The sequence below is a fragment of the Protopterus annectens genome, chromosome 5.part0, assembly GCF_019279795.1.
Source record: "Protopterus annectens isolate FY-2018-M chromosome 5.part0, PAN1.0, whole genome shotgun sequence".
Taxonomy (NCBI): domain Eukaryota; kingdom Metazoa; phylum Chordata; order Ceratodontiformes; family Protopteridae; genus Protopterus; species Protopterus annectens.
In genome coordinates, this window is record NC_056735.1 from 1,173,215,922 (window position 1) to 1,173,229,375 (window position 13,454).

Genomic DNA, 13,454 nt, shown 5'->3' on the forward strand with positions numbered 1-13,454 from the left:
GTAATAATCCTCAACATAATCCCCTTGGTGGCTAACACAAGAGTGAAAAAGAAATTATCCATTTGGACTCTTTGCCTTTCATTAAAACCAACAAACAGCTACTCAACATCCACAGTAAAGCCATAGCGGGACCAGAATCATAGCACTAAATGTACTGATCATGTCCACAAATACACTGCTGCAGTCTCATCTAAGCTGCAATACCACAGTAGGACGAGCTCCAGAACACTGAAAGCACTGAACACGTCACGCCTGCAGTAACGCCACAAGCTTCACAATGGTGTAAATCACAGAACATGTCCAAGAATAATGATGCCATTGTGTCACACTTACCAGTTCCGATACTGGTCCTGCCCATGGCACAACTGTGAAGGAACCGAATATGTCCACAACTAAGGCTGCTACTGTCATCTCAGCAGGAATGCCACAGCAGGACCAGCATCCAACACTGAAAGCAATGATCATGTTGATGTACAATGCTGCCACTGCAGTGTCAGCCCAGCAGCAATGTCACAGTAGGATCATCTTCACAACACTGGAGGCACTGAACATGTGCACAAGACTGGGCACACTTGTGAAGATGTGCCCTAATGAGGACAATTCCCTTCAGGAGAAAGGATTAACCCCATGACCAGAGTGACATTTATATTGTTTGAGGAAGAGGATGTCATTATTCACCAAGTAATCATATCTTCATATAGGCTACCCTCTCCCAGGCCTTTGTCAGTATACTCAACATAACAATGGGGCTATATATGCCCTCACTCATCATACTTTCAGCCATGTGGACTGAAATATCCACAAACTGCTTCTCGATGCATGCTACTGTTTTTTCCCCCAGCAGACTCCTGCTGATATACCAGACTAACACTGGGAACTCCTTGGCCATGGCACTAGGACTTGCCCTCCTACCCCATGTACCTTGGATACTTGGCAGAAGACTGAACTCCACAAACAGCTGAAGTCAAAGAACAGATATTTGTTCTAAGTAAAGAGGAGTAGGATCCAGAACATTCCTGCATTAAAAATGCTACATGTTTGCTACCTTTGGGATTATCCACTAGTGCAGCCATTCATGCAACTTTCCATGGATTTTCCTTCAATAACAGTCATGTATTTAACATTAAAATCAAGAGCTCTAACTGTATTCCAAATGCGAGAAAACACTGGGAGCCCTGCTGGAGTTAGATCACAGGTGAATTGTCAGAACAAATACCATGAAGATCCAACTTGTCTTGCTGGGTCTAATAGCCCTGCTGGTGCCTAAAGTATTGTGAGGAGACTGCTGCAGCCGCTCATATCTTATGCATTCTTCAAATGTGTTAGCATCATGTAGAAATTCATGAAATACACTCTTCATGACACTTTTTTGTGCAATCCAGCAAAAGATTAATCTAAACAAAGGACCTAGTTTGAAATGTTTAAATTAAATGAACCAGTCACCTTGGAGAATTCAGCTGGCGCTTAACTCAGTTCTACACCACTGTTTATTGGTGGCACTAGATGACTGTGCGACACAAATATTAGTTCAGAAGTACAAGTAAAAAGCTGGACTGACAAGTTAACCAGCTGCTGCACCTATTACTGGGATCCCTGGTTTGTGATCCCAGAAATATCCTCCTCCTAATGAAAATTTGGCACTACAATGATCCTTGCAGAGAAAATAAGCCAAAGAAAAGGAACCCTACTAGAGTAAAGAAGGAAAAAGGATCCAAGGAAAATAAACCTTCCTCTACTAAGAATCCTGAAGAAGAATCCCTAGCTACAGCACTTGTCCATCTACTGCTACTCCCTAGAACTGTCCACTAATAAAGCAACTGTAGATATTCAATTGTCTTGGGATCTTTCTGAAATAAAGCTTTGTCATGTATCTAATTTTTAACAAAGGGCACTTGAATCCAAGTGTCTGCTTCTGCTTACAGACATGCTCATTACGGTCAATGAAAGCAAAAATGATCCGTCTTTGCCACCTGCAATACAGGAATTTAAAATTAGGCCAGGTTCTGTTGCATGTTCTATAATTCAATGTCACTATGTCTAAAAAGTGTTCCATCGCACCCTCTGCAAAACAAGTCAGTACAGATCCTGTTACATGTTTTTACTATATAAAATGCCACATCGCATAGGTTTGACTGAGCTTATAACCTATTTTGCCATTCAACAAACATCCCTAACAACGTGCTGAAAGTATCTTCTATACATACATATACATTACACACACACACTACATATATATATTATATACACATACATATACAAGTGAACCTGATAATATCAAAATCCTACATGATCAAAGGACGAGAACATTCAGACGAAAACTGCAAATCCTCAGTTTGACTGTGCCTAACACAAAGAATTTACCCAGGGAAAGTAATCGATCATCCAATATAAGGGAGTTAGTCTAGTCTCCACTATAGTGTGATTTTGGAGCTGGTATAATTAGAGGGGAGACATGGGGGCACAGCCCCTCACATTGGTGGGTGTGGTGGGTATAACCCCCAACCTCTGCGGATTTGAATCGATTTCTCGTGGTTTGTTGGTCGACTGGTTACTTTCCCCGAGTAAATTCTTGGTGTTATGCAGAGTCAATGAACTGAGCATTTGCCGTTTTCGTCTCTATGTTCTTGTCTTCGACCATGTGGGACTTTGATATTATCAGGTAGACCCACACAAACATATGTATACATATGTGTGTGTGTGGGTCTACCTGATAATATCAAAATCCCACATGACAGAAAACAAGAACATAAAGACAAAAACAGCAATTGCTCAGTTCATAGACTCTGCATAACACCGAGAATTTACCCAGGGAAAGTAATCGGTCAACCAACAAGCATAACAAACCACAGGAAATCAATTCAAACCCACAGAAGTTGGGAGTTATACTCGTCACACTCACCAATGTGTGGATCAAGGTACTGCATTAGTGTATAAAAAAATCCAGTACTTTTAATCCCGTTTTACATTTTTTGTTGGAAGCATTTTAAACTGTGCATGAATGATTTGCATAAGTTGTTTGATGAGGGACATACTGGTAAGAAATTGTACAATCTCACAATATCAGAGCAGAAAGCGCAGATAGTTGCAATTTGACAGTAACAATCACTATTAAGCCAGCAGACAAGGGAGGACATACGGTGGTTATGGATACATTTTTTTTTTATATTCAAATGATGGACCAGATGTTATCAGACAGGAATACACATTGTGTTATTAAAATTCATGACATCAGAAGGGTGAAAGTAGTTGTAGTTTACTTTTCAATAAATGTATTACTTTAGATTTGAGTAATTTGAAAGTCCAATATCCTTTGATTCCAATGATTCAAGGTATCCCTAGTATACACAAGAACCCAGAGATACCTCTCATGAGAGCTATAGTGGCAGGTGCAGGCTGGTTAACAGAACCTTTTTCTATTTTTATTGAGAAACATTTAAGAACGGTAGTGAATGTTAACTCATACATTTTAAGAGAGAGAACACTTCTTAGAATATTTATAAATTTACATCTCTGGAACAGGGCATAGAAGATATATACTTGGTGACAATGGATGTACAATTCCTGTTCACAAGCATACTGAATAAGGAAGGAATAAGAAGCATTAGGACCCACTTCACAACAGACAGTGGTTATGATAGGCAGTTTATAAATCTTATTTGTGATTTCACTCGTATCGTGTTTTCCAACAATGTTTTTGCATTTAACAAGAAATATTACTTGCAACTGGATGGCATAGCTATGGGCACTTCATGTGCAAATAGCTACACCAATCTGATCATAGCTGTATGGGAGAATCAATATATTAAACACTGATAGCGGGGTTAAGTTAAATGTTCTTTTTTACCATCATTTTGTTAATGATATTTTTACGTTATGGGGAGGTAATGATCCAATGTTAAATGAATTCGTACAATGGCTACATTTTAAAATTTGATGTTAAAAGCTCAGCTAAAGAAAGATTTTTTGGATGTGTTGGTTAGAAAGTCAGCAGACAGTAAAAATCACTACAGGTTCTTGCCTTAAACCTTGCTACTACAATACATTACACAGGAAAAGCATGCATCCTCAATACATTTTTACTAATGTGGGGAAGGGACAGGCAATTAGGGCTTCCGGATTGAATGTGGAGGAGTTTGTTAAAGAATTAGAAACTAGCTTGAAATTTCAGTCCTAATGAGGTTATGATCTTCTGCAAGTTAAAACAGTTTTCGATCAAGTCGTCCCCCTGAGACGAACACGTGGGAAACCATGAATAGTAGGCAAATAAAGTGCGACAGGAATTGTAGTGATCATCAGTTGAAGGTGTCCACGTGTTAGGCTAGTAATGCTAAACTTGTTATTGACATTATACGCAAGCATTGGGAAGTTTTGATCACCATAATAAAAGTTAAAAATCGGTTCCTCACCTACTATTGATTTAAGTACAAGAACAAAACATTGATAAAAAGAATATTATGCCAAATAGAGAACATGTCAATTTTAACTTCAGAAAGTACAGTTTGGTACCTACCATAAATGTAGATGTTCGAGTGTATACCCTGCTGCAGTCATCACACTTGAGTTATCCTGCCATCAGGCGGTCCCACAGTCGGCCCGAATTCCAAAGTCTTGGTCCGGCGTTGGTTGCTGTCGCTTCTTCCCTAACGTCAGTGCGCCAGGGGTATATCAGAGGCATCCAATGCCATTTTCTTCAGTTTTTCTTGTCCCAGATGTCAGGTGCCCCTAATAGGTAGGCAATATTATATATATATATATATATATATACACACACACACACACACATTATAATATATATATATATATATATATATATATATATATATATATATATATATATATATACACACACACACACACATATATATATATATATATATATATATATATATATATATATATATATATATATATATATATACACACACACACACATATACATATATATATATATATATATATATATATATATCTATCTATACACATATACATATACACACAAACACACAAACGCATACATATAGCTACATAAAAATAAAACAAAACCCTTAGGCACAAGCAAATACACCACAGAAGTATAGGATAGAGTGGTAGAGATAAGTTCAGCTAGTTCAGAGGGGATGGAGGGAGGGTAACCTGGACTGCAGCAGGGTATACACTCGAACATCTACATTTATGGTAGGTATAAAACTGTACTATGTTCATCGTGTTACCCTGCTGCAGTCATCACACTTGGGTAGAATCCCAAAGCTAAGGATGGGTGGTGGAGTCAAACAGGGTTAGAAGAGGCTAGAAGGCCCTGCACAGCGAAGCCAGCTCTAGTCTTAGAGTGAAGTGGTAAGTGGTAATGTTTGGTGAAGGTGTGTACTGAACTCCCAAGTTGCAGCTTCCAGAATATCCTTGGTTGGCACCCCCCTGAGGTAGGCTGCAGATGTAGCTGCTGCCCTGGTACAGTGGGCCTTATGCTAGCAGGAACTGGTTTTCCATGTGGGTGTAGCAAAAACGTATGCAATGTCCTATCCATTTGGAAATGGTCTGTTTTGAGATAACCTTTCCTTGTGATGCTGTAGCACAGGATACAAAAAGCTGGTCAGATTTTCTGAAAACCTTAGTTTTATCCAAGTAGTAACTTAGCTGCCTGTGAACGTCCAAGGACTGTAGGAGTCTTTCTCCTTTGTTCTGTGGATTTGTCAAAAAGGTGGGTAAATGGATGGTTTGATTTAGAGCCACACTGGATACCACCTTAGGCATAAAGGAGGGGTTAGTTCGTAGAGAAACTCTGACTTGATGAAAAATGAGGAAAGGCTCTACTGCCATTAGTGCCTAAAGCTCTGAAACTCTTCTAGCTGAAGTAATTGCTAGCAGCAGGGCAGTCTTCCATGATATAAACTTTAAGTCAGCTGAGAAAGCTGGCTCAAAAGGAGGTAGCGTAAGTTTTTCCAGAACAAAGTTGAGGTCCCAAGTAGGTGTTGGTGCTCTCCTGGGAGGCCTAATGTTTTTGGCCCCTCTGAGAAACTGCCTTAGGAGTGGATGTGAAAATAAGGCAGGATCCGTGTTGTAGTGAGCTGAAATAGCTGAGGCGTGGATTTTAATAGATGAAAAAGAAAGCCCTTTGTGTAACATCTCAATTAAATATTGCAAAATCTGAGGTATGTCAGGCTGAAGGGTATTTTGGCCTTTAGCTTGGTTCCAGGCGCAAAACCTTTTCCATTTGTCCGAGTAGGCTTTCCTGGTGCTGGGCCTCCTGGCCTCCAGAATAAACATCCATAACAGCTTGTGAGAGAGGAGCTGGCTGGTTGCTTAGGTGATTTGCCATGCAGCCAAGTTTAAGGTTTTGAGTTGGCTGTGTAGAATCTGATTGTCTTGCTGTGTGAGCAGATGGGTAATTTGTGGTAGAATCCATGGTGGGCCCTGGGCCATATTCCTTAATAGTGCGTACCAGTGCTGGCGTGGCCAGTCTGAGGCAATGAGTATCATTCAAGGTATCTCCATCCTGACTTTCAGCAGCACCTTTGTGAGTAGGGGTAATGGAAGAAAGGCATATACTGTCAGCATTTTCCAACTGAATGAGAGTGCGTCCACTTTCCAAGCTTGATGGTGAAAAGTCCTTGTGCAAATTTTGTTAGCTGATAGTTTTGGGGGCTGGCAAATAGGTCTATGTCTGGGAGCCCCCATTTTTGAATTATCATTGCAAATACTTGTGGATCCAGTTTCCACTCATGGGGATCCATGATGTTTCTGCTTAGGTTGTCTGCCAATGTGTTCTTTTTTCTTGGCAGGAATTGAGCTTGTAATTGAACTTGGTAAGCCAGTGCTGTGTTCCACAAGGTCATTGCTTGCCTGCATAGAGGGTAGGAGTGTGTACCCCCTTGCTTGTTTATGTACCACGTTACTGTGGTGTTGTCTGTCCTTATGATAAGCTGTCCTGGATGTAAGAGGTCCTTGAAGGCATTTTGTACAGCTAGCATTTCTTTTTGATTGATGTGCAGATTCCTTTGATCTGCAGTCCATATGCCTTTAATGCACCGTCCTGCCATGTGTGCCCTCCAGGCATAGTCCGATGCATCTGTTGTCATAGTTTGCCTGGCTGGAGGTAAGGGGAAAGGCTGACCCTTGTTGAGGTGACATGCCTGTGACCACCATAGGAACTCATGTTGAAGGCAGGGAATGAGAGGTATCATTGTTTCCAAGCTGTGGCTGTGTTGAGTCCATATGCTTTTTAGGTACCATTGTAATTTCCTCATATGCAGTTTTGCAAATGGTATTAGTAGTATGCAAGATGCCATGAAGCCCAAGGCCTGCAGAATTTTTCTTGCAGGGAGTTGGGTCTTTGTTGCCATTGCTCTGAAGTATTGAGTTAATTGTAGTTGTTTGTCTGGCGTCAGATAAGCCATCTGGGCCGTTGTATTCAAGCTGGCACCCAGGAATGTTACATTTTGTGAGGGCACTAGTTTTGATTTCTTTTCGTTTACTGTGTACCCTAGGCAACTTAGAAGAGGTTTTACAAAAGCCAGGTGTTGTAAGAGAATGCTTTTGCTTTCTGCTTGGATGAGGCAGTCGTCCAGGTATGGGTATATTTGAATTCCTCTTTGTCTGCAGTATGCAATTACTGGTGCCAGGCATTTTGTGAAGACCCTGGGCGCAGTAGATAAGCCAAAGGGCAGTGCAGACAATTGGTAATGGGTTGAACCTGCAATGAAATGGGGGTATCTTCTGCAATTTTGTCTGATAGGGACATGCAGGTATGCCACCTTGAGGCCCAACGTTACTAGCCAAGCTTTCTTGCCCAACATGGGAAGAAGCTGCTGTAGTGTTAGCATCTTGAATTTGGGTACTTGCAAGAAGGTGTTTAAAACTGAAAGGTCCAGAATGAGTCTCTATTGTTCTTTCTGGGGACCAGAAAGAGCCTTGAGTAAAATCCTTGGCCTTGCTCCTGTGTAGGTACCAGCTGAATGGCTCTCATGTCCAGGAGAGCTGTAATTTGTTTTTGTGCCTCTGCCCATTGATTTTGTGGCAGGTTTGGCATTCCTTTTATCCTTGGCAAGGTGCGGAAATGGAATCTGTATCCTTGTGAGATAATGTCTAGGACCCATTTGTCCTTTGTAATGATGCGCCAGTTGTCTGCAAAAAGTGCTAATTTTCCTCCCAAGGGAGCTGCCAAGAGAGTTTTGCTTGGCAGTTTGAGGTATAAGTCATTGTGTTGGCCTTCTAGTAGTTTGTGGCCCGTCTTCTCCTCCCTTCTGTGTTGCAGTGCCCCACTGGCGGTGTTGCAGTGCCCCACTGGCGAGGTTTGTAAGGGATTTGTGCTTGTCCTCTGCCCCTTGGGCGCCTGTATTTACCCCTCTGTGGTCTGTCAGAAGCTGGAAAGGACCAATTTTTTGTTGGCCAATTTCTGCTGAAGCGTGGGGGCTGTACTTGTAAAAAATCTTTGACCGTCTGCATAGATTTTGCCTTATCCTCCATTTTCTTTAAAACCTCCTCTGCTTTAACCCCAAATAAGACATCCTGCTGTAAGGGTGAATCTAGTAACTTTGCTTTAACATGATCAGGCAGAGACTGTTCCTTTAACTAAGCCTGCCTACATATAACAGACCCAGTAACAGCTGCTCTAGAGGAAGCTTCCAAGGCATCAAAACCACATTGTAAAGTATGTTTGCCCATCTGTTCAGCTGCATGCAACAGATCCTGCATTTCCTTGAATTCAGACTGTTGAGGGTGCGTGCCCATCTTTTATTTTATTTGAGACATTAGGAATTGCTGGTATTTAAGCAAGTGAAATTGACAATTTAAATAAACAATAGCTAGAGTAGCTGAGGTGTAAACCTTCTTCCCCCACCTATCTAGTGCTCTGGAGTCCCTTTCAGAGGGTACAGGATTTTTAGCCATAGAAGCCTTAGCCCCCTGGGACCCTTGGAGATTGTCTCTGGATCAGCAACAGGGCTTTTGTATAGGAATTTGTGAGAGTCAGGCACTCTATATTATCTATCTGGTTTGGCTGGAGCAGGAGGCACAGAATCTGGATTTAGACTAGATTCTAAGAAAACATCATCCACAATGTCTAAAACTGGGGGGATAGCAAGGTGTCTGTGCTGGGGGAGTAAAAGAAACTCTCGGAGCCTTTTCTTTGAGTCAGAGTAGTCCTAACCTTCCTAGTGGAAATGTTCCCTCATGGTATGTAAGGTTTCCCCAAAGGAATACTCTTCAGGGGGAGAAGCTGAGGGAATGGAGTCTTCAGCATCAGAATCTTCATAAGGGGGAAAGGAGTAATCCTGTTCCTCAGAGGTGCCTAAGGAAACAGACACTTGATCAGAGGAGGCATAATCCTCCTCTTGTCTAGGCCTTTTGTCGGAGGGGGAGGGTTGGGAACCCCTGATCAAAGAAATTAAATTTTCAGCCATTTTAAGCATCTGTTTCTTAGGCATAGGGCCTTGACCTGGAGACTGAAGAGTAGTCTTTTTTGGTTTTAGAGGAGTCTTAAGCTTAGCGTAAGATTTTATGGTGAGAGTAGTCGGTCTGAAGACACCTTCAGAAACCGAAGGTGTTTCTACACCACTGGCTTCTTCTACTGCAATGTCGTCGGTAAGGCATAAAGACAATGGCTGAGTCGGCCTAGAACTCTCTGCTGGAGAATCCGAAGCGGTCCAAGGATCCAATTCAGCAGTAGCCAGGGGCTGCGTAGGCGCCTCACTGAAAACCGGAGAACCGGCGACCGGCCCAGCCAAGGGCTCGGAGTCTGGCTTGGATCTAGGCTGCCTTTCTTTATCTTTTCGTTTTTTATGCACGCCGGTTGTCGGTTGCTCCGATAGCATAGTGTAATTAAATTTCCTACCGAAGTAGTGTCGTGCGAAATCAAAGCGTCGCTTAATAGTTCGCTTATTGAACCTAGCACAAAAACGACAACCAGTGATGTTGTGGTCTGGGCCTAGGCAAGGTATACAAAAAGAATGAAAGTCCTTATGAGGTATTTGCTTCCCACAAGAAATGCAATTGTTAACTTTTTCTGACATCGGACTGAGGCAAGAAAAGGTTCCCCAACGGGGTACTTAGCTTTGAAGACTTCGGACTGAAACTCGATTCGAAAATCTCAGGTGTCAGCCGACTGGCACTTGTGAACTGCTTCTGCTTCAGGCACCGCGCGGCAAGAAAGACTGAAGAAAATGGCGTTGGATGCCTCTGATATACCCCTGGCGCACTGACGTCAGGGAAGAAGCGACAGCAACCGACGCCGGACCAAGACTTTGGAATTCGGGCCGACTGCGGGACCGCCTGACGGCAGGATAACCCAAGTGTGATGACTGCAGCAGGGTAACACGATGAACATCAGTATATATCCAGTTACTGGCAAAATGTTCATATTTAATACGGAGGCCACTTGCAACACTATGCACATTGTTTATTTAGCCCAATGTGTTGTATGTAGTTCATTTTATGTAGAGAAAACAAATAGGCGCCTTAGGGATAGAATAAGGGAACCTCTATACAACATCAGAACTTGTATTAAAATTGAATTGATTGGCAAAACAGGTTATAACCACCACGGGTGAACATATTTTTTAAGTTTATGGGGTTGGAAGTTATCCATTATCCAAAGAATGGGGGATATTAGGAACAGAACAGCACATAGTGAGATGAGGCGGATTATTAAGTTTGATACAGATGGTTCTTAAGGGTTAAACAGATCCATACCCATTAAGCCGGCACTGAAAAGAAAAAGATTACGCAGGTAGTTTTACAATGTGCTTTATATATACTTGTATATTATAATTTATATTATTACTTTTATATCATATTATCATTTGTGCTCATCTTTTGGTGTATATGCAGGGTGTCTAGATTTACTTGTTTGTCACATTTAGTGCGAGACATTATGTTTTGTGGACATATCTGCATATTTACAGAGTTGTTTACACGGTCTTATTATATAGTGTGTTAGTTATATTTATTATAGTACATTTATTTTTGCTAGATCTGTACAGATAATCTTTTAGAGACTGCTCTGGGTAGATGAGCACAGTTTTATTGTGCATACAATGGTGTCTACCATTTTTTTACATTTTTAAACATAACTGTGGACGGTTTTATGTTATAAAGCTGTATTGTTTTCAGTTTTATGGTTTCGTATGGTGCATTTAGCATTACTTTTATTACAAGATGTAGAGCAATGCAGCTTGTTCCTTAAGGACACCGTTCCTTTAAGGAATCTCTGTGCTGCCGACAGGTTACATTGTATTAATGAGATGAACACTGTGATCTGCAACAGTTCTATTGATAATTTTGTATCTTGAAAAAGTTAGAAGTAGCTGTTGATGCAGAGACCTGAGGTCTTATGCATATGTTTGTATTTATTTATTTATTTTACATTTGTTGACCGGGATAGTCCGACTGAATATATGTCCATTTTCAGCAGAGGCCTGGGGAGAAAAGCTCCAAGATAATAATACACATTGAACATTTTGTAAATGCTAGTTTCAAGCAGATTACAGTCCTAAGCAATGCCAGCATTTAGCACATATAGTACTAACTTATTATAAAACACTTTACAAAATATTATTTTCAAAGTTTATATATATATAAATAAATAAATCACATTACATTCAGATCCAAGACACAATGAGTAGCAGTTATACAATTGACCCTTCCTGAAATGGTGTGGTAGAAACAGTTAGTAGTTAAGGCACCCAAGTAAGAGAGAGGTCACTAGTCGGGGTTAGTGCAAGGACATAACCAATGAATTATGAAGTATTTCATATGTATATTTAGTTATAGTGTAGTTAGTTTTATTTTTAATATGTATATCTGTTTAGACCGCTTCTTAGGGATTGTTTTATGTAGCTTAATCAAGCTGTTATATTGTGTACAAGATAATTTATGGATTTTCTATATACAATTGTGGAGTTTTTATGACATCATACTGTATAGCACATAGCATTATTCTCATTACATGCTACATTTATTTTCAGTACGAGATGTAGAGTAGTCCAGTTCTTTCCTTAAAAGTTATTGTACCTTTAAGGAGTCTCTGTGCTGCCGATAGGTTACACTGTAATAACCAAGGAGATGAACGCTGAGTTTTGCAACAGTTTCATTGGTGATTTTGTATTTTAAAAAAGTTACAAGTAGCTGTTCTTGCAGATATGTAGAGTTTGGTCTGAAGAAGCGGGTAGGGGCACCCGTGAAAGCACTAACCATTTTATAAAGTTGTTTACTATTTCATGAAGCCATTTATTGAAGTGGTTCTTAAGTTTTATACCCTGGTTGTGCAGGTACGTGTGCGGTTTTTTGGTTTTATTTAAAGAATGCCGTATACAAACATTCATGTTCTTGCTCTGGTTTTAAAAAAAAATTCATTTTTTATTATTAACAAAGTGAATAGGTCCAATAGAGGTGGGAACATTGAATTAATATTAGAGCAAAAAGAACTAATGTGGCAGCTATGTTTAAATACTACAAACAAGTCTGGCTTAAAATGATAGGACATCACTGTTAGTGTGTTAAAACAAAGGCACACCAACTAGATTAAAGGGAGAAATGCCTATGAGCTAGGACTGTTAAAATTTATTTTTTTTATTAATTTTGTATTTCTCGTTAGACGATTATTAAAGGTTGGTATTAAGTACTATATATTACAAATATAAATATATTGATGGTAAGGATGTATAGGTTTTAATTTGTGAATAGTATATTTTATTTGTTAATTGAATGGATTACTTGATTGGATGTTTTGAACAACTAATCCAGTATAGGCGGTGAGTTTGATCTCTGACGAAGTCCAAGTAGTATTTACAGACTAAAGAGCCAAGATTGTAATGAACAGTTCTTTTTATATTTACTTTATTGTTGTCTTTGCTGGCAATTTTTGCTGTGCAGCACTTCAAGAGCCTTTGCAACTGTCATGTGAATACTGGATCTGTTTACGGTACACTCATGGAGTGCGGAACTGAATTTTCCTTCTGTGGTAAACCAGGTATATCCTGAGGAGTCCTGAGTTGTATAGAACCACACTTGCAAAAACATCAGCACAATCATCTTACAGTAGTTGCTTTCTGTGGTGAAGTCTACTGGTGCTTTGTTACTTAGAAACTACATAATGAACTTCATTTGTTCAGTTAGTAAAGGAGGGTCTGGCACACTCAACCTCAAACTCTACTAGACTTCTGAAAGGGGGTTAAGGGGAGGTGATAGCCCCACACTAACAGATAAACAAACACAAAGTATATAAAACATACTTCAAGTATGCATGCATGCATAAAGAAAGTCTTTCTCCTGTTTCACAAAACAATGGATGCACCATAATCCCTGATCAAATCCACTATCCCAGAAAGTGACGGCACAAGTCCATACTTTCATTTTCTAGCTCAGTAATCACAGCCCAAATCATAATTTCATTTCCCCAGCCTTCATAGTGTTCACCGTTTTCAAATACAGATGGGATTCTACAGTTGGACACCATCTTCTGA

General features: G+C 40.2%; 1 protein-coding gene across 1 annotated transcript in view; it reads right to left on the reverse strand.

Annotated features, from left to right (window-relative positions):
• The window catches only part of ATR (ATR serine/threonine kinase), a 1,835,177-nt gene that overhangs the window by 1,785,177 nt on the left and 36,546 nt on the right, over nucleotides 1–13,454 (reverse strand). The gene's annotated exons all lie outside the window — the stretch shown is intronic.